The 27060-nt window shown below is 48.0% G+C and overlaps 1 protein-coding gene and 1 non-coding gene across 19 annotated transcripts in view; one reads left to right on the top strand and one right to left on the bottom strand.

Annotated features, from left to right (window-relative positions):
• The window catches only part of SLC39A11 (solute carrier family 39 member 11), a 565309-nt gene that overhangs the window by 308478 nt on the left and 229771 nt on the right, over positions 1-27060 (bottom strand). The gene's annotated exons all lie outside the window — the stretch shown is intronic.
• LOC113265704 (U6 spliceosomal RNA) lies at positions 10352-10456 on the top strand. Its single transcript, XR_003320112.1, has one exon. It is a non-coding gene; the product is annotated as a U6 spliceosomal RNA (small nuclear RNA).

Below are 27060 nucleotides of genomic sequence, written 5' to 3'. Positions count from 1 at the left end.
CAACGATCGGGTCAGGGAGAAGGCATCCAGCAGGATAGCACCCATTTCAGGGCTTGCATCCAACAGCTAATATTAACTTTATAGTCGCTTGGCTTACTTTCTTCTTTGAGATAATGCTGTTCTGCCACCCCATCCAGTTCTGAGAATAAAGGTTAATAGCCTAGGCCACTGTATCTTCAAGTGTGGAGTAGAGACCATCCATTGCTGGGTCACGTGGGAGCTTATAAAACCCACCTCCTGGAGCCCATCCTAGAGCTACTGGATTAGAACCTGTGGGAGAGGAGCCCAGGAATCTGCCATGGGCCATTTCCTGCCCTCACCCCCAAGGTAATTCTGATAGAGACTGGATTTTGAAAATTAATGTTTGAGACCACATAAGTACTACTTAATCCAGGTACTTCCTCAGTCTCTAAATTCATGTCAGTCCAAATATTATTGCCCAATTAGATATCTCGAGGTTATACACAGGGATATACCTGATCCTTAGTTCTCTCTGGGCACCTAAGAAGACACAGGACGAAGCCAAACAGACAGTGGGGAAGGCAAAGGAATTTAAGACTAGACAGTGAAAAGGAATTATACTGTCTTGATAGAAACCATCATTTCCTTATCAAATGAAAATCCTTTTTTTTTTTAAGAGGATATGGACCATCACAAGGAAAGACAACCACCAGCAGAAAACTTGAGAGGAAAACCAATTCCCCCAAACCAAGTACCCTCTCATCTTTCCTGGACCTCTGCAGGGTCTCTCTAGGGTCTCTGCAGGGTCTCTGTCTACATAACCCCTCCATTTCTATCTCCCAGTTCCTCTCTAGTCCTAGGAGCTGGTCACCAGGAATCAAACCTGACACTAGCCAGGAGGACTGTCAGCTGCTACAGCGAGAGCGCACACATGGCCAGTGCTAACTCACGGCACCATCGTCTGCAAACTCCAAGAGGAAACGAACTCTTCCTTTTGCCACGGGCCACATACCTGAGTAGAAAACGCGGTACTGGAGAGGTTCACATGAGACTCAAATTGCATAAACATTTCTCTGTTTGGGGGATTTTCTTGCTTTTCAGGATACAAACAGTTGACCCTGGAACGGAGGGTAATCACTGGAGACAACAACAAAGGAAGGAAAAGATAAGCACAAGTCTGAAGATTTATGGTTTGTTTTTTGTCTTTGTTACAAGAAGGTCAGAGAGCTGAGACTTTACCTGGATGCTGGGGAGAACTTAAGTCCATGTCCACATTCAGCAGGGACAGTTACTCGGCACAAGCCCGGTGGAGGGCAACAGAAGCCAAGTCAATCACCGGAAGTGTACTGGGGGCTCATGGAACCCACCCAGGGAGGCCACAGAACCCACCCTGGAACTCCAACAGAACCAAGGGAGACCAGAACTCCTGCTCCACCAAAATGCCACCATATGCCCTCGTGGCAGCACCTCTGTCATCAGTGCTGGACGCCAAATGCCCCAGCTCAGGTCACTGGCACTGAATGTTGGCTGCTCCTGCTGAAATGACTTCCCTCTCAGGTCCACCCAACTGGCTAAGCCATGGTCAGCTCTAGCTGCAAGAGGCTAGAAGTCCAACTTCTATCCTAAGAGCCAGGCTCTGTCTTCCACCAAGACGCCCAAGGTGGGGGGAAGGGAGAGTCTCAAACACAGTCAAGGAGTTCAGAGGCTAAGCTGCTAGAGGGGGAGAAGAAGGGAGAGAGGGAAGGAAGGAGTAGGGAAGACTACCACAGGGGAGCTTCATGCACATCCTTGGACATCCATGTCTTTGATACACTGGTCTATAGTCAATTTGCACCAGGTTTCCTGCTCTCTTTAGAAAGCCACAATTAAATGCATTAAACCATGGCATAGCATTCTCCGGTCAACTCTATCTCCAATTTTCTGTACATAACCCTACACAAGTCCCAACCTCTAAAGGTCTCAGCTTCTTCCAACTGTAAATGAGCAGAACAAAGTAGACTTCAGGGTCCCTTCCAGGACTCATTCTATGCTCTGTCACAGCCGGCTGACACGATCGCTCGTCCAGGGTGAGTAGGAGAGAGGGGCTCTTTTCAGCACCAGTGTTCAATGAACCCTGTTCTAGCTCAAGAAATTCCCCAAGATGACCTTCAGGGACAGCACGTTCCAACGGTTCATAAAATAAGAAAGTCCACCTCATGAGGAGGAAATCCATTTGCCCAGAGGAACTGACAGCTCTTTGTGCCCTAAAATGAAAAGCATTATTTTCCCTCTAAATGTATTAAATACAAAATATTTTCTGACAATACAAGAACTCCCCATACGTTACAGGAAATACAGACTATCCTGATAAGGGCAGAAAAAAACTAAAAAAAAAAATAGAAAAAAAAAAAATCCTTCACTACCCAGGAGGGGATCACCTTCAAAAAAAAAAAAGTCCAGGCAATCTTGTTTCTATTTACTCTGCGTCTAGAGAGAGGGGCACGCACAGACGTTTAGGTGGGTCACCGGTTCTGAGACGGGACTTCACGCAGCAGTCAGGTGTAAGCACACTCCAGATAACAAATGCTCCCGTGTGGTTGTGCTCAACCACATTTCCATGACCTGCTCTAGAGGTCAAGATGGGAACAATGCAGAATTTCCAGGAGCCAAACAGAGAACTAAGAATATATACTCAAGATTTGCTTCTTGTTAGAAGAAGAGATGTGTGGATTGTCCAAGTCATTTCAAAGTCTGGCACAACCAGTTACCTTCCAGGCCTCCAGGGAGCTTTGGGGTTGAGAGTAATAAAAAGCAAGCCGGGCACTTCACGATTGGCCAAATGTTGATTGAACTTGAAAGGGTCAATATTTATTGTTCTGAGACTTCCATGATATAAATGTTATCTTCAGGCTGGTTTCTGAGCCCTTCCTCTTCAGGCCCAATTTAAATGCCATATTAGAAAGAACAGGTATCTGGTGGTGGGTGGGGGGTGGGGGTGGGGGTGAGGGAGGGGGGAGGTTCTTCTGCAGCCTGATTGCCATGCTATTTAGCCATTTTCCAGTGTATCACTTGCTTGCTGTCTGTGTGCAAGTCCAGCACCTCTTGGGTCTCTGAGCGCCGTGATGGCCCGAGTCCATCTGGCTCACAATGGCATCTCTAGTGCCAAGCACAGTGCCTGGTACACAGGAGGTACTTAAATATTTGTGGAATGGATAATGAAAGCCAACGGTGTTCTTTCCCAGAAAAGTGTCCACACACATCTACACAGAACATTCTGCACATATTTTCAGAGAGTTTTTGGTTTTACTTAAGGTTAAGACCCTCGTTCTGCAGCATCCTATCTATTGACAGACCAACATTTATTTATCCAAATGCCTATCTTATGGACATACATCTCGAGGGTCAGCAAACTTTTTTGGTAAAGGTCCAGATAAGAAATATTTTAGACTTTGTGGGTCACTCTATCCTTCTGGCAAACTACTCAACTCTGCACAAAGCAGGCCAGAGACAATAGGTAAATGAGTTGGTAGGTCCGTGTTCTAATAAAACTCTTTTTACAAAAACAGGTGGCAGCCCACATTTGGCCTGCAGACTGTCTTCTGCCGGCCCCTGATATAGACTATTAAAAGCAGGATTTTTAAGATTTCTTTAAGATTCGTATCTCTTGGTCATCGGTGGCCCTCATGAGAATTATTCCAAAGCCTTTCTGTCCCCCAAGGAAGGTAATTACCTGGGTCCACCCAGCAGCTGGTGTGGATAATCCAGCTATGCGTGAATCACCATGGAAGTCACTGGTCAGCTTGACTAACTCAAAAGAAGGGTCCAGAGAGTGGCCACCAAGACAGAATGTTGCGTCCTATGGAGAAGGCACCCTCGTGGTGCCCATGCAACAGTTTGCCTTGACATTGGCGAGCATTATCTGTCCTCTCCCCCAACACTCCGAGCTTTGTGTGGCCCATCCAGACCGGCTGGGACTTGAGAAACCAATGGACGATCCTGAGTTCAGCGTATGCGGATTTCCAGGAAACACTATGCAGTGGAAGAAACTATACAAATCTCACTGTGGACTCTTTTTTGCATACTGTTAGCAGTGCCTACTAACAGAAGATACCACTTCGACCACATCCCCACCAGGGGACAAAGAAAAGAAGAAAGAAGAGGTAAGAACAGTTTCAGGGACAGTAGAGGACAACCTGAAAAAAGGACAATCTAACCCTCAAAGGCTTATGTAATCGCCGACCCCACCACGACACATGGCAGCCCCACATGACCTCAGGACCTTGCCTCATGACCTCCTCTCCCTCCCCAATTCAGGTTCAACCATCACTGACTAAGTGGCTATTCTGCACCATGCAAGACCCCACATGTGCAGCCACCTGGAGAACTTCTCTTCTTTAATCCTAGAAGCAACACTGTGAGATAGGTTCTTCCAAGTCCTATGTTATGGGAAAGGAATAAGTTAGCTCAGCAACCTACCCCAACATTCTTCCTTTCAACTAGCCACCTGGCCATTATTCCCAGCTCTGCCTTCTTCATGGAACTGATTGGTCTACCCCTTGTTGGGTGGGGTATGGAACGCTTCTTCCCCACTCCTGTTTTCATAAGGAAAGACTTTCCCCTAAATACTCCTGGCCTTTTGTCCCCATGGAGACAGAGTGAGTTTCTTGAGAGATGAATTTGGGGAGGTCCACCCAGCCTCCCCTACTTGCCCTGAGTGCCAGGGTGCCCCCACTTCCGGTCTAGGCCTCCATGCTGCAAGGTGCACGGGGCCCCATAGTACGTCTGTGAGTCGGTGGGTAAATCGGCCTAATTCTGCAGCCCACCATCCTGAATCCCGCTCTGATGCACATGAAAGCCGCTGCCTCTAGCCCAATCTTCACTGGGCACGAGGGTGGAGTTTTTATTCCTCTCTATCTCCTTCGTGTCTTAAAGTGGATTCAGAGCTCAGAGAGTGAAGACTGAGGTGTTCAGCACACGGTCTCTCCAAACCCAGCTGCTGACCCTAAGTCTGATCTAGTCTTCGGAGCATGGTGGTCAGTTTGGGGGCTGAACTGTATGACTCAAGCCAGCCAGTCAGAGCCCTTGGTCTCTGGAGATTGCCTCGTGGACACTGGCCGGTGGGCTGAAGCCCAGCCACGCGAGCAAACACACGGGAAACGCGCCCACTGGAGAGGCTATCTCGATGGTGCGGCCTCGCTGTTCAGAGCCCGAGGCCTGTTCCTGCAGCTCCCCCCGATTCTGTGAGGTTTCCGAACCTCTCCCCACTCGCAAGCAAATAAAAGTTCACTTGGCTTCAGCTGGTTGCACTGATTCCTGTCATCAGCAACCAAAAGAGGTCTGACTAAAACAGAAAGGCCTCCGCGAGAGAGTGATCTGGAGGACGACCTGTTGTGAAGTAGCAGGATGGACAGCCCAACCGCGAGCTCCTGCCTGCCAGTTTGGGGCTGGTCCCACCCGTCCCTCCAGCACCATCTTTCCCCTCCGGCAGAGCCTCCACTTCCCCTAAAAACCCAAAGCCCCTCGACCTACTAATTCTCCAAAGCATCTGGGCACGAATGCTCCTTCTACCACGCAGGTGCCTCAGGACGCAGCTGACCACCACACCCGCTGCTGCAAGTTCCAAGTTCCCTGTGTTCACTCCCCAGCGGGACAGGAAGAGGCTTTAGGGAGGATGCGCCTGTTCCAGGAGCCTTGGTGCGGGGCAAGTCTCCCGAAAGGATTGGATTGGCGCTTCTGAAAACAGGCCTCAGGTCGGAATCATCTGAAAAATTTTAAAAATCCAGATTCGCAGCCTCAGCAGTAGACCCAGTGGGTCTGCACCTCCCGGGACGAGGCCACCAGTGGGCATCCCTGAAGGCTCTGGGGTGGGGCTGGTGCAGCGGGGCCCCCAGCCGGCTGGCATGTGACAAGCACTGGGTCACCTAACATTGGCATCTTTCCCGGTAACAGGCTCTGGGAATGCCCTTGCTGCTGCCAGGCCCCCTTCAGACCACCATCCTCGGAGCGCTCCTGACGGTCTCTGCTCTTCAGGCACCTTGCTATCTTCCTAGCCTTGCAAGAACCCTGTGATTCCAAAACAACTGGCCAACTTCCGGTGACTGTTAGCTCTGTACCCTTCACCCCTGGCTGCCAAACAGAACAGACAGCTGAGGGCCAAGAGGACTCGAACTTGGCCTGCCGGCTCAGACTGGGGTCCACCTTCTCACCCAGTGCTCGCTGCCCCTGCAATTCCCCAGTGCATGGTCTTCTGGCCATGAGTTTTGGCCACATTAACGATTCAGTCCCCGAAAGCAGCCAGTCTTTTCAAGCCAGCTGGTCCTGGTGCTTGGCCACCCACATTTCAACCCAGTCCAAAAGCCTATCCAGAGACAAGCAGGTTTGGGAAGGGAGGAGCCTGGAGGAGCTTAGGAGAAGCTCAGTGTGTACACGTAAGCACAGTGTCCTCCTATGCCTTCAACTCTTTTGCCTCGAGAAAGCCCTCCCTCGCCAAGACTAAAGGCTCCCAGACACTGATCGGATTCACGGAAAGCCACATGAAGGGTAACACGGGATCACTGGGAGGTGGGACAGGTGGACGAGTTGCATCTCAGCAGACGAACTCACTGACCAGGAAGACGTCCCAGCAGATAAAGGGTGGGAGCAAATGGCACAGCACTCCCCAAGGATCAGCAGAGTCAGTATCTTCTCTGGGGGAGAGCATGCGCTCCTGACAAAGTACATCCCGCCGCAGAACCTCAGTGGACAGAAGCACCTGTATTCTTACAGGGAGAGAAGAATCCCTGTGGTTGGTGCAGCCCTACAAACCTCGAAAGGTGAAGCCACGTCAAGGACATGCATGGGTTGGGTGGGCCGACTGCCAATCAGCCTGGGCTTCTAAGTAAAGAGCAATTAGCACACCATCGAGATGTGAATAATTTACACATTATGTAAATGCAGCTAAATGTTTGTCTCCGAAAGTTTGTTTTCTTAATTAGCTAACTATTTCCCCAGCAATATCCTCATGCTATTAATCTGTTCCAGAAACATTAAGATAGAGCGCAAAGGTAAACTTCAGCACAGCCACCCACTCCGTTAAGAAAAAAACAGCTCTACAAGAACGGGGACCAAACTGATATAGAAAAACCACTCCCCCAGACTCATGGGTGCTCGACACAAAAAAGGACGCAAGTCACATGCTATCTGGGTAAACTTCAGCCAAGGTCTGACTTGCAGGTGGTGGAGAAAAATCTGGTGTCATTGCCAGAGGGGCGCATGGCCAATGCGCCTGGCAGCCCCGGTACTAGTCTCCTGCCTTCCCCACCGCCTCCCTGTTCACCGGAGCAGTAAACGTGATCCAGACGTGGAAGCCACCTGTTTCCCTCACCAGGATTAACAGGGAGGAAAGCTACAATGGATGTGAGTCCCAAAAGTTTTCCTTTTATTCACCTTTTTTTGGCACGTGTATGCTGTGTGTGTGTGCCTGGGCGTGTGTGTGCATGAGAGAGAGAGAAAGAGAGAGGAGATATGCATGTGTGCCCACATGCAGATTATCACCAATAATCTGATTTGAGGTGGTCTGGTAGTCTCTCCTGATCCTCTCCTGGGGATGGTCCATCAGAGACGGACGGTCCATCAGAGACGGATGGATGGCGTGGGCAGGCAGGGGCAAGGCAGACACGGTCTAAGCAGCTGGCAGGCTGGCCGATGGCACCCTGTCCTCCAGCAGTACACACCAGGGACACGAGGGGAAAGTCCACGGCAGACACTCTGGCACATTCCTCTTTTCTTACCTCTTCATGCTTTTCTCTTTCCCTTTTCTCCCCAGAGCAAGGACACAGAGGACTCTCAGTGTCTTCGCATGGAAAGGCAAAGGAAGGATGGTTCTGGGGACCTGAGAACCTGCATTCACTCACAGCTTCCCCGCCAGTTCATACCCCAGCCCTACAGCTTGCTTCCTGCTTATGTATTTTTGGAGCTGTCACTTGACACCCCCTGTGCCTCAGTTTCCATGTTTGTCATTTGGGGTGCTAATATTACCTGCCGTAGGGGCGCCTGGGTGGCACAGTCGTTAAGTGTCTGCCTTCGGCTCAGGGTGTGATCCCGGCATTCTGGGATCAAGCCCCACATCAGGCTCCTCCGCTGGGAGCCTGCTTCTTCCTCTCCCACTCCCCCTGCTTATGTTCCCTCTCTCGCTAGCTGTCTCTATCAAATAAATAAATAAAATCTTTTAAAAAAAATATTACCCGCTGTAAAGGACCATGGTGGGGAGGAGATGAGAATAGACACAGGCCTCCCTGGTCGGCACGCATCGAGCGCAACACAAACCGTATTGTAGTGGTTCCCATAATGAACTCGTATTGCATTTATAAAAATATAAAAAGAAAGGCTAATGGTGTGCTTGGTACACCTAATCCGTTCTTAACTTAAATCCAAAAGGGCAGGAGGCCATGGTGGGGGAGAAAAAAATTAGATCATGATAGGATTTGGTGCAGATTTTTCAAATACCTTCAGATCCCCATACTCTGTTTGTGGAGTGGAGCCGGGCCTTGGCTGTACTGGGAGTGCTTTTTAAGAGTCAGTCATGTTGACATTTTCAACTTTCACAAAGGGTCACCAGCTGCTAAAGATAATAGAGACTTTCCATCAAATACAAGGAGAGGGCTGGTGCCCTTTAAGTTCATCTATGCTGCTTTGGAATACGAAGTAACTTCCTCTCTCTCTTTTTGTTTCTTTCCTTTTCCTTCCTTCTTTCTTTTTTGAATAGCAGATTTATTCATCTAATGTAGTTTACTTAGACTAACATTAATACTGGCTTGCACTTCCTAAAAAAATTGTACTACCAGAGAGATGCAGAGTAGGTCGTAGGGTCCCTGAAGTGTGCTGGATGGTTGCTTATTATCAATCCATAGACAGACAGATAGACTGACAAACTCTACATGTACACACATGTGCATACATAAATACATACGTGATTCATATACTATATGTATTATATATTCAATGGTATTTCATTATACCATTATATTTCCATTTTAAATTTAATGTCTTTAAAAACTGTACATATAATTTTTAGAAAGTCACCTTGGAAACGGAAACATAATGGTTTGGTGAAATAGCATCTGACAGCTAATTGCCAGGAAGAATGAGCACCACTCTTTACCCCCTAGATTTGCTATAAACGTAAGTAAGAAGGGGAATGACCAGGAGGAAAATTGGTTTCTGTGAACCCATGCAGCTCCCAAGAGGGAGACACATCTCCTTCTCTACCATTTTTTTTTTTTTTAAGATTTATTTATTTTAGAGAGAGAGAGCTCGAGCAGGAGGGGCAGAGGGAGAAGGACAGAGAATCTCAAGCAGACTCCATGCTGAACCCCACGCGGGTCTGGAGAACACCACTGAGTGGAAACCAAGAGTCCCACTCTCAACCAGCTGTGCCACTCAGGCGCCCCTCTACGATTTTTGGTTAAGATTTGAGGGCTACCACATCTTCAAAGGGTGGCTGTCCTTGTGTAAGGACTCCAGGGGGGCACGACGCCCAGATGCCCGGCTGCCTTGGAGGATGCTCTGCGTGGACTCCAGCGTGGACCCCAGTGTGGGAAGCTTAGTTCTTGAGCCCTCTGCCTTCTGAGGCAAAAGTGCTGGGTCAGACCGGAGAAGACTGACAGGCAAAGCTATCCGTGCTGACATGAGGTCGCTTGGAGCTAAAAAGCAAAGAAAAAACACAAGCACAAAACAAAAACCCCGGTTCTGAAATAGCAGGGATAGAAACCATGGGAAGTCACATGGAGTGGGGCTTACCAGTAAGGTCAGCGCTGCCCTCACGTTCAAGGGTGACCCCCCTTGGCGAAATGATAAGATTAAATGGGGCAGAGCAGAAATGTCTGCCAGGCTGGGGAACAGACCTCCTCATGCTGTTCCTACTCAGACAGCGACCACGAGGGACACGTGAAGACTGGCCTGGCGTTCAGTGGGAAAACAAACGCCATCATCCAGCAGAGGTCCAGGGGAAGGGAGATGTGCGGCTGGTGAGTGCTCTGTATTCCTTCAGCTTCCGCTAAAAGCAGAAATGCCTTGATGAAAACGAAGGCCTCAGAAGGACAGACTCTCCAAGCGACGCCCAGATTACGAGGGATCATGAATGTAAAAAAGGACCAACATCAAAGAGAGCTGGAAGGTGGAGTGCCAGTTACCCCAACCCACACGGGAGCTCTCACTACACGAGAAGTGCGGGGCTGAAGCAGTGCGCGCGCGCGTGCCTGTGCGCATGCGTGGGTGTGTGTTGAGGGCTGTCCGGGAGCCGGTGGACGGTAAAAAGACGCTAAGCGAGCCCCGGCCAAGTGTAGAGTCTTCCACAGTGGTTCTCAAACTTGAGCACGCAAAAACACATACGTCCGTACGTACACACGTACTACATAAGCGGACAAGTACATCTGCTCATTTCCGTAGCGCATATCCTAAAATTGGAAAGATACCGGGAAGATTAGCCCAGCCCCTGTCCAAAGAGGACACGCAAATTGGTGAAGCAGTCCATACTCTTCAAAGACGGAGCTACTGATCAACGGGGGTAACATCTCAGTTAAGCAAGATGAATAAGCTGTAGAGATCTGCTGCACAACATCATACCAAAGTCAATGATCATGGATTATATGCTTCAAAGAAATTTGTTAAGCAGGTAGATCCCAGGTTATAATAAAATAAAATTTTAAAAAGTGTTGTCTAAATAACTTTTACAAAAATCATATTTAAAAAAAATTTTTTTTAAGTGCAGTTTCTTGGAACTTCTGGGAGATCCTAAGCAGAAGACAGGCACTCTAGGGAACACAATTTAGAGGAGAAAGAAGGATCCAGAAAAACACAATGGAAACCCATTGAGAATGGACTCCCAGGCTCCTTACGTTCAGCCCAGATCTCTTGGCAAGTGCTTACTGGCAATCTTCACTTGGGGGCTCTTATCATTTTGCTCACCTTGCACCAAAGGGAACACATTGCCTTATGACCAAAGCGCGTTCCTCCTCTTATACTTTTTATTAGAATGACAGATTCCGTAATCTTCCTCACTCACCAAACCGGGAACGTGGGAACAAGCGTCAGTGCAGAAAGCCCGTAGAACCCACTCTGAAAAACCCTGTTCCAGGAGGACCCAACCAAAGGAAACCCACAGACAGATAGTGGGTGAGTGAGTGCCAAAGGGAAGTGACATAGAGGTGTGCCCACCCATGGGATAACCTGCTATGCCTTTGCTCATAAGGTTCCTGAATCCAGTCCAAAGCATGTGGGCAGGAACAGAACATCCGGCCAAGACAGCTGCCTGACACATCTTCTTGAAACCATAAACCACCCAAAGTGACAGGTTCTCACCTCCCCACCAAAACCTGTCCCACTTTATGCCACTGCAGCCCTGGGCCTGTGTCAGATCTGGGCTCTAGGACAGCCCTTGCCAGAGGCAGGTAGGTGGGCTATCCACACAGCAGTGTGCCTGCCGTCATGGCAACTCATGATCGACCAGGGATGGAGAGGAATGTGCTCTGCTAACTGAAACCCGGGCAACGTTTTAGCATCAGCCCCAAGAAAGTTAATGCTCAGCTAGATTTTCTCCTGTCCTCTGTCTCTTCTTTCTTTTCATGTCACCAAGTGGCTTTAAACCATTCCCGTCCTCCCAAAAAGAAAATCACATACAAAGATAAGACTTTTGATAAAACACTGAGCAAAAGCTCCCTCCCCTACACCGCACTGAAGCAGGGCCCAGGATTCTGGTTCTCTCTGTGAGTAGCCTATCCATCTCAAAGGAAATTATTTACCAAAAAGATTCTTAGGCATGCACTGGTTTCACCATCACCACCTCACTGAGGCACAGGACCAATGCTCTCATGCTGCAGTATGACTGAGAATCACCTGGGGGACTTCACCAGCCCCTCCCAAGAGAGCTGATGTAGACAAATCAGGAGCAGAGCATAAGCAACTGCATTTTCTCCTCTAGTGCCCCAAGGAATCCTGACGGCAACATATCAAGATCCACAATTGAGAAATGTGGGCCACCAGTTTGGGCTTCTCCCATAGCTCTGTCCTTTATGGGGCAGGCTGAGTTCAGCCACAGCAGCCCACCAATCTAGCCGTGGGTCGTGAAAGGGTTAACAGGAGATTTCCCACCCCTCTACCCCCACTACTGCAATGCCAAGTTCCCTACCACGGGGTTCTGAATATGATGGAAAACACCTCCAATCGCAAGGCAGAACGGGAAAGTGAACACGCTCTTAACCCCAAAATATTTACAAATGCACTCACCACGCATAAAACAAGTCCCCACTGAAAAATTCCCTCCCTGCCGAACAGCCTAACAGACGTCCTAACCTGCCACTCACATCGGTCCTGTCGAATGCGAACTCTTGTTTGTATTTTCATTTCATTGTCAAAGCTGTGGAAACGTCAAGTCACAAGTCGTGAAAGAGATACGAGTTCGCAAAGCTCGGTGACACTGAGAGGCTTGGCCTGTTTTACAGGGCAGAGGCGGGGACACATCGCATCTGGTGAAGGGCAGAAGACAGGACACAGGCACAGTTGTGCAAATTTCCATTTCTCCTGGAGATATGTCTGTTTCCAGCAAGACTAGAGATTAAGATAAAACCAAAATCTCCCTCCACGACCTCCTCCAAACGACAGGTGAAATAAACAAAAAGGTTTCAAATGCACATCTGAGCTTGCAACAAAGAAAGGGGATCGTTAATGATAAGGAAGCTATAAACCGGAGCTGAAACATCAAAACCTATTCAGACACTGCCTAGGGATTAAAGAGGTCCCATGGATGGGTTCTGGGGGTGACTGTCCACGTGGGGCAAAGAGGAGGCCCTTGTGTCACACCAGGCAGGGGGTGAAATTCTAGAAATGCAAGAGTCACGAAATTCTGTCCCTATGTGGAAGGGGGGATAGAAGAAAACATCCATCCAGCTGCACAGAGAGGCAAAAAGAATGATGACATGCTTCTGCCTGGTTTCTGGAGGAAAAAAAAATGCTCGAAGAACAAAAACCACGGGCTTTCACTTCAAACAGTTCAGAGTGCTGAGTTTCTAGTTTCTGCACGAGCTGGGAAAACCCCAACCTGGACGTGACTGTAAACATCGGTTCCAGGCTAACATCGCTAAACAAACACAAAACCATGCTGAAGGGCTCTCCCACCAACCGGGGACCTGGGAATCCTTCGAGGAAAAGCGTACCCCACCAGAGAAGTACTGATTGAAAAAGCGACAAAGCCCAGGAGAAAACAATACACCACAAACGGAGTCCATGGACACACAAAGGAGAAACACGGCTTTCTATAACAGACGTACCATTGAAAATATAATATAAAATATGCCTAACCCGATTAAAGACATAAAAGAAAAAATTAAAACCGTGAAAACCAGTTGTAACAAAGGAAAAGCAGACATAGTAAAAAAAAAAAAAAAAAAAAAAAAAAAAGAGCCCACTAGGACAACTCAGAAACAAAAACTGTAGTCTTTGCAATTAAAAACTCAAGAGACAAGGGGCACCTGAGTGGCTCGGTCTGTTGGGCATGTGACTCTTGATTTAGGTTCCGGTCATGATCTTGGGGTAGTGGGATAGAGCCCCGCATCAGGCTCCGCACTCAGCGTGGAGTCTCCTTGGGGTTCTCTCTCTCTCTCTCCTTCTGCTCCTTGCCCCACTCACGCCCTCTCTAAATAAATAAATAAATAAATTCAACAGACAAGTTAAATAGGGGGTTAGAATCAGCTTAGTGACTAATCACTGAACCAGAGAAGAGCCCACAGAGAGCTAAAGGGACACACGACATCAAGAAAAGTGTAAGACACGCGGGAGATAAGGAAGAGCATCGAATAAACATCTATTAATTGCTGCAGAAGGAAATAAATAATGAGGGAGAAGGTCAATTTGAAGGGACAATTGTTAAAAACTCTCCAGAAATCATCATAATCGTAGTAAGAATGAGTATTCAGCTTAAAAGAGCACTCTAAGACTCAGCAGAACAACACACGTGCGTGCACACGCAAAACCACATCATGCTGAAACTGAAACGCCAAAGACAAATGAAGAAGATGGATAAGCAACTGAAAGACAGAAAACATAAATGAGGTCACTGTTGGATACAATTTGATAATGCTCACAGCGAACACAACACGCAACACGACTCTTGTCTGATGGACATGGTCTAAGCGCAAGGATACGGAATGATGTTGCCGACGTGTCAAAGGAACTACAAACTGCTGTCAACCGAGGCATTTAGATGAAACTCAGTTTTTCTTTCAAGCGTCAGAGCAAAATAGAGATACTTTTAGATGAGAGGCTTTATCCCCATGGATCTTAAGTGAGGAAATACTAAAATAAGAAAGACAACGGAGAGGAGGGCAATGCCAGGAGCGATGGTGAGCAGAGAAATAAGCAGAGGTGCTGGAAAATACCAGCAAACACTGATGCCGTAAAACAATAACAGCAACTGATACGCAGGATGTCATTAAAATTAAACACTTGGGCTCTGCAGAAGGCAACGTCAAGAATGAGAAGACAAGCCGCAGACTGGGAGAAAATCTTGGCAAAAGACACATCTGATAAAGGACAGTTAACCAAGATATACCAGGAACTCTCAAAGCTCCACAGTAAGAAAACAAACTACCCATAAAACATGGGCCAGGGACCTTAGGAGACACCTCACAAAAGATTTCAGGTGGCAAATAAGCAGATGAAATGATGCTCCGTAGGGTATGTCATCAGGGAAATGCAAATTAAAACAACAATGAGATACTGTTACACCCTTCTTAGAATTGCCAAAATCCAGAACTCTGACCCCACCCCACGCTGGTAAGGACGTGGAGCAGCAGGGAGCTCATTCGTGGCTGGTGGGAATGCAAAATGGCGCAGCCACCTGGGAAGCCAGTTTGGCAGTTTCTTGCTAAACTCAACATACTTTTACCAAATGACCCAGTGATCACGCTCCTTGGTGTTTACCCAAAGGAGCTGAAAACTCAGTCTGCACAAAAACCTGCGCAAGGGTGTTTACAGCAGCTTATTCGTAATTGCCAAAACTTGAAAGCAACCGAGATGCCCTGGAGCACGTGGTGGATGGATAAACATCCAGATGTTAGCACGTCCAGACAATGGGATATCATTCAATGCTGAAATGAGCTATCGAGCCATGAAAAGACATGCGTGAACCTTAAACGCATACTACTTGGTGAAAGAAGCCAATAATGAAAGGGCCGTATGTGAACACAGACCGTATGTGTTCAACCACATGACAGTCCGGAAAAGGCAAAAACTATGACGACAGTCAAGAGATGAGTGGTTGTTGGGGGGGCAGGGAGGGAGGGGTGAATAGGGGGAGCACAGAGGATTTTTAGGGCAGTGAAACTACTCTGCACGATACTATAATGGCAGATACATGGCATTATACGTTTGTCTAAAACCAAAGAACGAACAAGACCGAGAGTGAACCCCAGTGTGAACTGTGGACTCTGGGTGGTAATGATACATCCATGGAGGGTCTTTGGTTTTTTTTTAAGATTTTATTTATTTATTTGACAGAGAGAGAGACAACGAGAGAGGGAACACAGCAGGGGGAGTGGGAGAGGGAAAGGAGGCTTCCCACCGAGCAGGGAGCCCAATGTGGGGCTCGATCCAGGACCCTGAGATCATGACCTGAGCCAAAGCCAGACGCTTAACCGACTGAGCCACCCAGGTGCCCCATGGAGGTTCTTCAAAAGGAACAAACATACCTCTCTGGTGATCATGGGGGAGGCTGTGCATGAGTGAGGGCAGTGAATATACAGGGAATCTCTGAACCTTCAGTTCGGTTTTGTTGTGAACCCAAAATCGCTCTGAATAATAAAGTCTAAGGTTTTTTTCTTTAACATACAACAATACAGGGCACCTGGGTGGCTCAGTCGGTTGAGCGTCTGACTCTTGGTTTCGGCTCAGGTCGTGATCTCATGGGTCAAGAGATTGAGCCCCGCGTCGGGGGGGTCCCCGCTCAGCAGGGAGTCTGCTTGAGATTCTCTCCCTCTGCCCCTCTCCCCATGTGCTCGCTCTCTGTCAAATAAATAAATAAATCCTTTAAAAAATACAACAATAACAATACTAGTAGCTAATTTGGAGGTATCAAAAAAACGTACAACTAAAATAGTAGAAAAATAATAATATGGAAGGGGCCAGGCTAAGCCAACTTGAAGCATTCCAGGGTCCAGAAAGATTGCTAGGGGGGAGGGTAGAAGCAAGATGGTATTATTGGTAAAAACTACTGAAGGTGATCAGAAGATGCCACCCCAAAATACACCATTTTGGCATAAGGATTATTTTGAGCTTAAGGCAACTGAGAAACAGCAGGTGCAGGAAGAACTCTCTGCTTTCTCCCCTTCTGCCTAAAAGCAGGTGATAAACCGCCCTTCATAATGGTTTCTCCCATCCCTGTACCAGAAAGAGGAGAACACCAGCGATGACTAGAGTCTGCATAACAAACCTTATGAAATAATCCTTCTTTACCATTAGTTGCCCCTAGATATTTTCTTACCACAATGTATGGCCCCTAAAAGCTCAGATCTTTTTTTCCTTTAGTCATTTTTCCATAATGAATTATCCTGTGTCAAAATGGTATATAAGCTGTCAATCTGAAACACTGCTTTGGGTTTTCACGTCTTTTCTGTGGAGCCCTGGTGCGTGTAAAATTAAAAATAAAATTTGTATGCTTTTCTCCTTTTAGTCTGTCTTTTGTAAATTTAACTCACAGGTCCCAGGCACTGAACGTAAGAGAGTAAAGATTTTTCCCTTCCTCTATGCTATCAACTTATCAAAGAATAAATAATCCCAGTTCCATGTTAACTATTCCAGAGAATTAATGGGGGAAAAAAAGAAGGTCAACAACTCAACACTGGATGATACTGCTATAACCTTAATATTCAAACCAGAGAAACAAAACATAAATAAAAAATTTAAGCCACATCCACTTAAGAACATAGATGCAAACTACTGTGGGTAAAGACTATCTTTAGTTTCTATAAAAGACATCTCTCAAAAATCTATAGTAAATATATTAACGGTAAAAAGAAAAATAGGAACATTCTCTTTAGAATTCTAGGCAGAATTCTAAAGACAGCACCCAAACTACCCCCTCCCCATTGTATGCTCATTTTGCATAATCCCCGGGACTCTGAATACAATGGATTTCACTCGTGTGATTACCAAAAATTGACCTTAAAATAGGGAGATCAGCCAGGTAGCCTGCTTATCACAGGAGCTCTTTAAAAGAGAGAGTTTTTTCCAGCTGGTTCCTGAAGGGGAAGCCGGCGATTTCTCAGCAGATAGGCTCAGAAGCGTGCACGTGAAGTAGGTATCCCCAAGCAAATGAGCTCCGTCGCCATCCCCAAGTGGTAGCAGTGAAAGGAACAAGAAAACACCAGACAGTGTTTGCTCTGGTGTTTGTCAAGATGCCCGTTTGGAAGGATCTGGGAAGCATCAGATTTTTATAGGAGAGAAATAATACCTTTTCCTCCACCCTCCTAGGTTCTGTATCTGGGGCCTGGAGATTAAACAGACAAAGGACAGATTGGCCAGAGAAAAACAGAGCTTATGAACATGCGCGGCACGTATATACACGGGGGAAGCTTGGTGATGAGTAACTCAAAGGGGTGATTAGAACTTGGGGCTTATGGAGCATCTTAACAAAGAGCAACAGATTTGTGGGGAAGTGACAAGACAAAGGAAAGCACAATATGCCTTTAAGGGTGACAGACGGTGGGGGGGGGGGCGCCTGGGTGGCTCAGTTGGTTAAGCATCTGCCTTCGGCTCAGGTCATGATCTCTTGGGATCCAGTCCTGAGTCGGCTCCCTGCTCAGTGGGGGTCTGCTTCTCCCTCTCCCTCTGCCCCTCCCCCCTGCTGGGGTGTACTCTCTCTCCTGATGAATAAATAAAATCTAAAAGAAAAAAAAGTGGGACAGACAGTGGAAAGGTAAATATCTGCAGGAACCCATGGGAGACAAGGGTTGTTTTCACGGGGCACCTTGTGGGGACCTCCCCTGGGCTGACAAGCGTCTCTGGTGAGGCTCAGGCCTTCTGCCCTCCCTGGTGCAAGGTGCAAGGTGCAAGGTGGGCACCTGCTTCACAGGATATCTGCTGTCACGTTTTTAGATAGGATGGGGGGGGGGGGGACGGTCAGAGAGCCCGTCCTGCATCTGCCGCTTCTCAAGTGTCCGCTCCAAATCATCCGTACGCCGCAGGGGCACATTTTGGGGTGGCGGGCTCTGATCCACCACATTCTCGAACATCGGTGTGCTTGTTAAATATGCAACACCGGGATTCCCTCGGAGAATCTGGCCTGTCAGCCAGTGACAGGTTCATTTTTGTGAAGTGCATTTTTAAAAATTGATTTTCTTAACACAAAAAGAGCACAGAGAAGAAAATGGTGTGTGGTCCCACTGCCCAGATAATCCCTGATGACATTTAAAAGCATGAAAGTAACACAGATATGTGGTTAGAAATGCAAACAGGAAGGGTTTAGACAAAAACCAGGAGTCTCCCTCCCCTGCCCCGAGTGTCTCCTTCCAAGGTAACCAGCCATCACAGATTCTAATGTATTCTTCCAGAAAAAAATACCACAGTAATACCAAGACAAAACATGTCCTTTCCAACAGTTCCTTTTTTTTTAAACTCAAAAGTGATGATACTGTTTCCAGTTTTGCAGTTTGCTTTTTTTCTTTACTATAACATGTAGATTTTTCTACATCTGCATTTTTAAAAACCTACCCTGTTCACGTATATAGGTTTAAAACAGGGAAGGAATCACATTTTTCAATCAGGGTTTACAGGTTTACGGTGATTCTAACAGGGCAGTGAGGTGTCGGGAGGGGGGAGCGGTCAGCAGACCACGCTGAGAAATCGGGACCTGAAGATAGGTGTTGTCACCCAAAACCCACTCTGGTTGCGCTGTCCATCCCTGCAGAGGTCTTGGAGGTGCGCTCTACACGTCCCCAGCAAGCAGAACCCCAGAATACCTCTGACACCCTGCGCTTACACAATAGCCCTGCGTATCCTGTCGCAGGGCAACTGGGTAAATATTCCCAGCCAGACTTGCTTTATCCACCTGCAACGGTCTCAGGGTAACTGCCGGGGGTCAGGCGGCACCCGGCAGGAAATTGTTCTTGGCTTCACCTCAGAAAACGGTGTGCCCGCGGGCAATTCGCTCATCTGCAAAGCCTCGTGGGCGGGTCCCCAACTCACCACTCACCACCGGCTTTCAATCACGGCTCCAGGCCAAAGCAAAGGGAGCAGGGACAGAATGGTCCCACAGGGCCCCAGATGCTATCCAGATGCGCAAGGACCCCTCTCCCCCTACTCCTTTGGCTGCACTCTCCTGCAGATTTTTGGCTGACCGTTAAGTGGCTCCAAAGATAATGCTGCCGAGAGGCCTGAGGCATTCTCCAGCCTCCCTTGTCTTTTAATTAGAAAAGTTTTGCCTGCTAATGAGCCTATGATGTCCATCACCTAATTATCTCTGAAAATCCTCAGCAATCCCTCTTCCTTGGCTGTAGCAATGATGCCTGTCCCTGGGAGATCTGCAGGGGGAGAAGAACAGTGATGCCCAAGGATGGTGTTTTCGCTCCTGTCCCAGCACCGGGGAAGGCAGGTGGTCCCACCTAGAAGACAGGACCCTGAAGGGGAAGGGAGCTGGCAGCCGAGACCCACATCCCCCCCTGCATCCTCTGGGGGTGACTTCACCCCATGCAGGGGAGCCTGGGGTGGGCATGCTCTACTCTGCTCCCCAGAGATGGTCAAGGGACCAGGCAGGTACAATTCACGCACTCTGCCAGATTCTCAGCCTCCACTGTTCTATTGAACTGTGGACACAGTGACCCAGGAACCACGGGGGAGCCCTTAACTGGCTAGGGCACAGCTGAGAAAGCAAGCTTGCAGGGTGAAGAATGCAGATGGAAAGCAGAAAGAACAGACTTTGGTGGGGAGGCAGGGAGGAATGAATAGACACACGCCATCAGCTTCCCACTTTCTAATTCCAGCGTCCCCAGAGGCCTGGCTGATCCCTTCACCCTGATTCTGTGTCCTTAAAATGCACTCTCTCCTCTTCATCTAGCTAGTCTGAAGGGGGTTTGCCTCCCCTTCAGCCGCAAGCTCCATCCTTGATCAAGACAAAACCGCAGTTATGATAAAGTCTTGACAGCTGTCGGCCGAACAAGAGAACAGCAGGTTGGAAATAACCACTGAAATGTTTGCCCAGGGAAAGCAAGCCTCTGGGGCCGGCAAGCACGGATGACTTGTGCTCCCAAGCAAAGAGACAAGTCCAGAGTCCACTCGGCATTCCCCGCCGCACGCAGGGCACCTCTCCTGACGGTCTCCCACCTCAGACCCAAGCAGTTCCCTCTTGCGGTCTGTTGCGTGAGTGGTGAGAAAGCCCCCCCCTGAGCCAGGCTGGAGACTCAGCCCACGACAGCAAAGCACTTATCTGCCAGGCTGTCGCAGGAATGCCGAGCAAAGCTCAGGCACCAGGGTTAAGGGGAAAAACCTGCTTCCCGATAATTCAAGATCCTATAAATCCCTCCCGTTTTGTAGGTGAAGGCGCTGACGGAGGAGCCAGAAGTTACCAGTCCAGAGAGAAAATGTACTACTTTCACCTTCCAAACCTCACCCCCAAAGAAACCCCCAGGGATGGGTCTGAGAGGGAAGAGAGAGCCAAGGACAGATGAGCAGCGGTGCTCCTGACGGGTGGAAGGACGCAGTGGCTACCAGGGGTTTCTAGCTCTTTCCCTTGAAAACACAGCCTCCTCATTTTATACCCCCAGTAAAGCTGAGGAATGTTAGAGTGGCTGCAGACTGAGTGCACTGGGGGAAGAAATGGAACCTTACAACCAAAACACCCAGGCGAGCAAATATATCTCAAACAGGATTGGAGACAAACACAGAGAATAAATGACCGTGGAGAGAGGAAAGGAAGAGACAGGGGCTATTTTGAGACAGAAAAGCTGGTGCAATTAGACTAGATGCTAAGCTAACATTTGGAGGGCGGAGGGAAGTCACAAGGAATGTAATTAAGTGAACTATATATATTATTTTAAATCCTGTTCGCATTAATGCTGTAAATATTCTACTTAATTCATCATTATTGAATTTGCCAGCAAAGCTGCAGGGTGAAACTCCAGCCCAAAGTTTAATTACACCCAGGCAGAGTGGAGCATTTTTCATATCCCTGGGAGCTGCCAGATGAGAAAGATGTAGTTTTATACGGGGCCACCTTTCTGGACACAGACACCACCTTCCTGAAGACTTCGTAGGAGGGCAGAGGGATCCTGGAGCCCCGCCCCCTCGCCCCCACCCCCCCAGGCTCTCCAGCATGTGCCAGAGAACTTGCAAAGCAAGACAGGGATCTATGGAAAAGCTCTTCAAACCCAGTGATGGCAAATGCTCTCCGATACATCCATCCAGCCATCCTTCCTTTGCTCATGTTCCACCAGAACACACGTGCACACACGCACGCTCACCACCACGCATGTGTCCGTCATCCTGCATTTACGCGGCTCTTAATGATTACCCAGTTTGTGAGTGTCTGTGAATTCATGACCACCCTGCAGTCAGGGCTTCTTCCCTAACCCACATCCTGTCTGTTCCTTAGAGCACGTTCAGTGCTTTACTAATATAGTAAACCTCCTGCGGGGGGCAAAGTTCAACCTGGAATCTTTTCCTTTTTGTTCTCTTGAGACATCATCTCATGCTCTGTCATGGCCCAAGATGTCCAGATCTCTGGGTGGAAATAAAGGTTGGGTTATGATGGTCGAGAAAAGAATAAATGAAGAACAGCTGTGAAACACTTACGGAGGGGAGGGGGCTGACTTTTCCCGACCCCAAGACCAAAGTCAAGCAGAGAAGAGCCAAGGGAGCTTCTTACTAAGTTTTAAACGTCTGATGCATTTGTTAGCATATAGTGCTGGTGGGGCCACAATCACAGAGACTTAGAGCCTACAGGGACCTTTTCAATTTCCCTGCACCCACAGCCAGGAAGTAAGCCCCTGGGCCCCCGCCGGGCCCCCAGCATGTTCAGATCCTCTGTAATGATGAAAGCTAAGAGAAAATGCCTAATGTGAGTTAATGCTCCACCTGGCTTAGAAAAAAAAACCCAGTTAAGCACCATCTTATCAAAAGATCGAAAAGCATCCCCATCTCAATAAGGGAGAGCAGAAACAGATGTTTCAAAGACTGTCGTAGGCATCTGAGAAAGACATGCCAGTCTTGAGTCTTACTGAAGAAAGCTGGTGCCTGTTAGGGTGTGCTTTTGAAGGAAAATGCTGGAAAAGGCTTTGAGATCCATGCTTCCATTCCCTTTCACCCCGTCCAGCGTCACTTTGTGACCACCTTGCCCACTGGGTCTCTGAATGGAAATACATGAGGCAAAATGACAGGTGTCTTTATAATGGGGCCCATTTCCCTGATTCCTTTGAAGGGCAGGCAATTAGACTCTCTGATACAATTACTGTCACTCTTGTCAGTGTCACAATGAAATGGGGACAAGGAGATCTAAACCTTTCCTTTGCAATAGGCTTGTGATGCCCTCATGAAATGTATCCATTATTTCCCCCCACTTATTCATGAGAGATCATTGGAATGAGGAAAAATCTGCAGCGGGGCAAGAGGAAAAAATTGCAGGTAAGTTCCGGTGACAGGGCTTGTCCCTGTGGGGAGCCTGTCCGGTGCACTCCCCGGGGCCATCAAGGATCTGGACAGAGCCCTCAGACAAGTGTGTTTTACCCCGGCTTCGTGGCAGACTCATGTTTTCATGCCAAGGCCAAGCGGCTGGGACCTCTTCATTCTGAAAATGGCACAAGGGGATCCCTCCTCTCCAGAACCAGGGTCCCCCCGTGGCAATAAATGAGTCTTAGAGACACATTCACTCCACCCTGCCAGCTTCTGTCTCTACTGCAGAGAGCATTCTCGATGCTCACTTCTCTTGGAAATTTCAGGAAAATGACAGCCCGTTAGTATATTTTCTATTTCAGAAAAAAACACACGCTTCCCGGGCCCCAGGGGACTTCCTGCTGTTGCAACACACCAAGCTTGCTTCTACCTCAGGGCCTTGGCTTCTGCTTTTCCCTCTCAATCTGATATTCTCTTCCTCTGGACATCCCTGTGGCTCGTCCCCTTACCTCCTGCATGCCCTTATTCACAGACCATCCTTGTGGTGAACAGTCTCCCAGCACCCTCCTTCCTGCCTTCTTTCTCCGAACAGCATTCATGCTATCTAGTTCCTACACGTTCTACCTTTTTACTTTATCACATACGCCCCCCCCCCATTGCAAACACAAGCTTTAGGAGGGTGGGGGGGTTGTCCATTTGTTTAGTGCTATATCCCCAGGACCTGACACGCAGACGCTCAGTGAACAATACTGAATCAGTCAAAGCACGAATGGACATTACAACCTGTGTCACTGACACAGTAGGGGGTATTCCACATCACCAGGGGCCTGAGAGCCGCTCCTTGGCACCAGCAGCATTTAAACATGAACGAAGAATTTTATACATGAAACCTCCCGGAAGAAAAAAAAAATAAGTCTCGATGCAGAGAAAAAAAAGGAAAACACAATCTCAGGAATGGTCAAGAAATAGGAAATACACGTGGAATGGATTTGAGAGTCTGTTTCAAAGAGGGGAACTATTTCTAAAAACCTTTACCATGGGATCAGAAGGGATTCATGACTCACAGTCGGCTTCAGAAAGCATTCAGAAGGTGTTCCCAATTCACACGTGATTAAAACCCTCCCTTGAACTGACTGGAACCCAAAGACAGCTTCCGGCCTGGGAGGCCCACATGTGGAGTCCAGTCAAGGTCTGGACTTGCATTTCATTGGCTGGCTCCACCCCAGAGGCCATCCAGAAGGGTGGACGTGGTGGTGAGGGTCCCCTGGCCCCTTACATAATAATATGTGGAAGGAACACAACGAGTTACAAGGAGAATACAGACCATGCTCTGGAGCTGAGGACCTTGGCTGATGGGCAGGTTGAGAGACAAATGGGATGTACTATGTAGGATGCAAAGTAAGGACCAGAAGACCTGGAAAAGATCGGGTTAAGGAAAGTGGTCAAATCACAAAACCTCTCACAATGGTGGCAACTGATGCCATGAATTCTCCATTAAAAGAACTAACAGCTAGGGACACCTGGGTGGCTTGGTCAGTTGAGCAGCTGGCTCTTGGTTTTGGCTCAGGTCGTGATCTCAGGGTCCTGGGATAGAGTCCCACGTGAGGCTCCATGTTCAGTGGGACGTCTGTTGAGGATTCTTTCTCCTTCTCCCTCTGCCCCTCGCCCTGCTTGCACACAGCGCACACTCTCTCTCACTCTCTAAAATAAATAAATCTTTAAAACACACACACACAAAAACCCTGAAAGCTAGAACTAGCATAGGGGAAGGGAAGGGTTAGAGGCAATAGTGTAACGGTGCTAGATTTTGCATAGTCTTATTTTCAATCTAAAAAAAAATACCTGGAGGTCCCTTAAAAAGTTAAAAACAGAGCTACCCTATGATCCAGCAATTGCACTACTGGGTATTTATCCCAAAGATACAGACGTAGTGAAGAGAAGGGCCATATGCACCCCAATGTTCATAGCAGCATTGTCCACAATAGCTAAATTGTGGAAGGAGCCGAGATGCCCTTCAACAGACAAATGGATTAAGAAGATGTGGTCCATATATACAATGGAATATTACTCAGCCATCAGAAAGAACGATTACCCAACATTTGTAGCAACATGGATGGGACTGGAGGAGATTACGCTAAGTGAAATAAGTCAAGCAGAGAAAGACAATCATCATACGGTTTCACTCATTTATGGAACATAAGAAATAGCAGGGAGATTGGTAGGAGAAGGAAGGGAAGAATGAAGGGGGGGTAAACAGAAGGGGGAATGAACCACGAGAGACTATGGACTCTGGGAAACAAACTGAGGGCTTCAGAGGGGAGGAGGGTGGGGAATTGGGATAGGCCAGTGATGGGTATTAAGGAGGGCACGTATTGCATGGTGCACTGGGTGTTATACCCAAACAATGAATCATGGAACACTACATCAAAAACTAAGGATGTACTGTATGGTGACTAACATAACATAATTAAAAATTATTAAAAAAATAAAATAAAATACCTACAACCCTCTTCTTATGCTTGGGACATCCAACAAAGGAACAAAGTCACTGTCCCCCTTATCAAGTCCTGCTTTGCATTTGCTTTTGTGCGCAGAATTACCCAGGAAGCCAGGTCTTGCCTCCTGGCCGCGGTCCCACACTCCTGGCTGCTGCAGCCCCATTGCCCCAGTTGCACGGGCACTCACTAGATGGAGACGGTCTGGGACCCCACCAGATGCTATGAGGCTGTGCCTCTCTAACGACTTGCCTCTGAGCACAAATACAGGTTTGGGAATTCCAAGAATGTTCAGACTCCCAGCCATTCCAGATTCAGTATGAACCTGCTATGACAGCCTTCGCGGAGAACGGACATCATCAGAAACAGTGGCTCATGCTTGCTCAGGGCCTTTATGCTTTTTTCCCCAACTGTTTCATTAGTTCTGAATATTTGTAACGAATGCCTATCGGTACCTTGGCTTCATTTCGGCAGACCTTATCAAAGGGAGAAATCTCCAAAATAACAATAATGGTAATAAATTCAACTTTCTTCGGGTAATTGTCAGGAGAAGTAAACTCCAAAGGGAAACCACCTGTCTTGCAACTAATGGACCGAAGACAGTCCGGCCCTCCGGCCCAGGTCTGTGCATACTCTTGGGGACTCGATAGAGAGTTGTCCGTGGAACAGCCTACACACATCTAATATGTACGTCGTTACACGTGATCCTGCTAATCATCGGCCAGGGGTAAAGCAAAGTACAACAAACAACTGCCTGACCATTTACTGGAGGCTCTTCTCCCAGTTTACTTGGTAGAAAATGGGGAGAGAAGATTGAGAGGAAATTTAATAGGAACTTAACAGCCACGAGCAGCTGGCATGCGACGGATGGCGGGCAAGCGCTTGGCCTCCATACCAATGAAGCTTACCATGTGTTCAAAACCATGGAGAGGGTGGGATGGTGGCTTTCTGCTGAACGCCTGCACCGGGAGCATAGCCAAGAGCTGGTCACATTCACCACAGGGAGCCAATGAACACAGGCAGAGGAGGTGGACCGCGGGTAGGAGGCTGTTTCCAGGGGTCCCCAGTGGGAGAACCCAGCCAGAATCATAGAGCATCAGAGACTGCCCCCCAGACAAAGTGGCAGGTTTCAATCATAGCCATGGCTCACGCAGAGGCTGGGTTTTGCTCGTCTCCTCATCCCTGTCTGCTATCAGACACCCCCCCCCCACTGGTGGGGGGTACAGGGCTGGAGATAGGAAGGCAGAGTCCTACTCATCATAGAGTTTACAAATGAGGGAGGAACATGGTGTCGCAGGGAGGAAATGAGCAAAGAGGAGGGAAGAGGAGGCGTCAGGGAACTCCCCCTCAGCTCTCAGAACAGGGGTGTCCTAGTTCAGGCTGGAGGCATTTGGACTGCACTGGTGAATGCTGAGAACAACCGTTCCTAAGTATAGAACCCGATGAGCTCTCAGAGCTGCCCTGGGATTTCTGTCAGCCTGCCTATGCCCCCATTCCCTATCATCTCCAAGCATGGGTGGAACGTGGGCTGAGAGGAAGCGAGCAGTAGTTATGAGCCCTCCTAAGCAACAGCCCTGCTGACCCGGAAAAGGCACATGCCATCTGCAGTCTGCCAAAGACATTTGGACCCCTTAGCACAGTCTTGCTGGAGCTACAGATCCAACCTGTTACCCACCTCACATTTAGGTGGCCAGTAGATTTTTGACAAAGGTGCCTAAACAATTCAATAAGGAAAGGAACATCTTTCCCAAAAATAGTGCTGGAACAACTGAATTTCAATATGAAGAAAGAAGAAGAAAGAAAGAAAGAAAGAAAGAAAGAAAGAAAGAAAGAAAGAAAGAGAGAGAGAGAGAGAGAGAGAGAGAGAGAAAGAAAGAAAGAAAGAAAGAAAGAAAGAAAGAAAGAAAGAAAGAAAGACAAGCAGACCTGAAATCTTGACCCCTACCTCACACCACAAACAAAAATTAAGGATGTCTTATAGACACAAATCTAGAAA

The sequence above is a fragment of the Ursus arctos genome, unplaced genomic scaffold (genome assembly GCF_023065955.2).
Source record: "Ursus arctos isolate Adak ecotype North America unplaced genomic scaffold, UrsArc2.0 scaffold_24, whole genome shotgun sequence".
Classification (NCBI taxonomy): Eukaryota; Metazoa; Chordata; class Mammalia; order Carnivora; family Ursidae; genus Ursus; species Ursus arctos.
The sequence above is the reverse complement of the archived record's forward strand: the minus strand, read 5'-3'. Positions and strand labels throughout refer to the sequence as shown.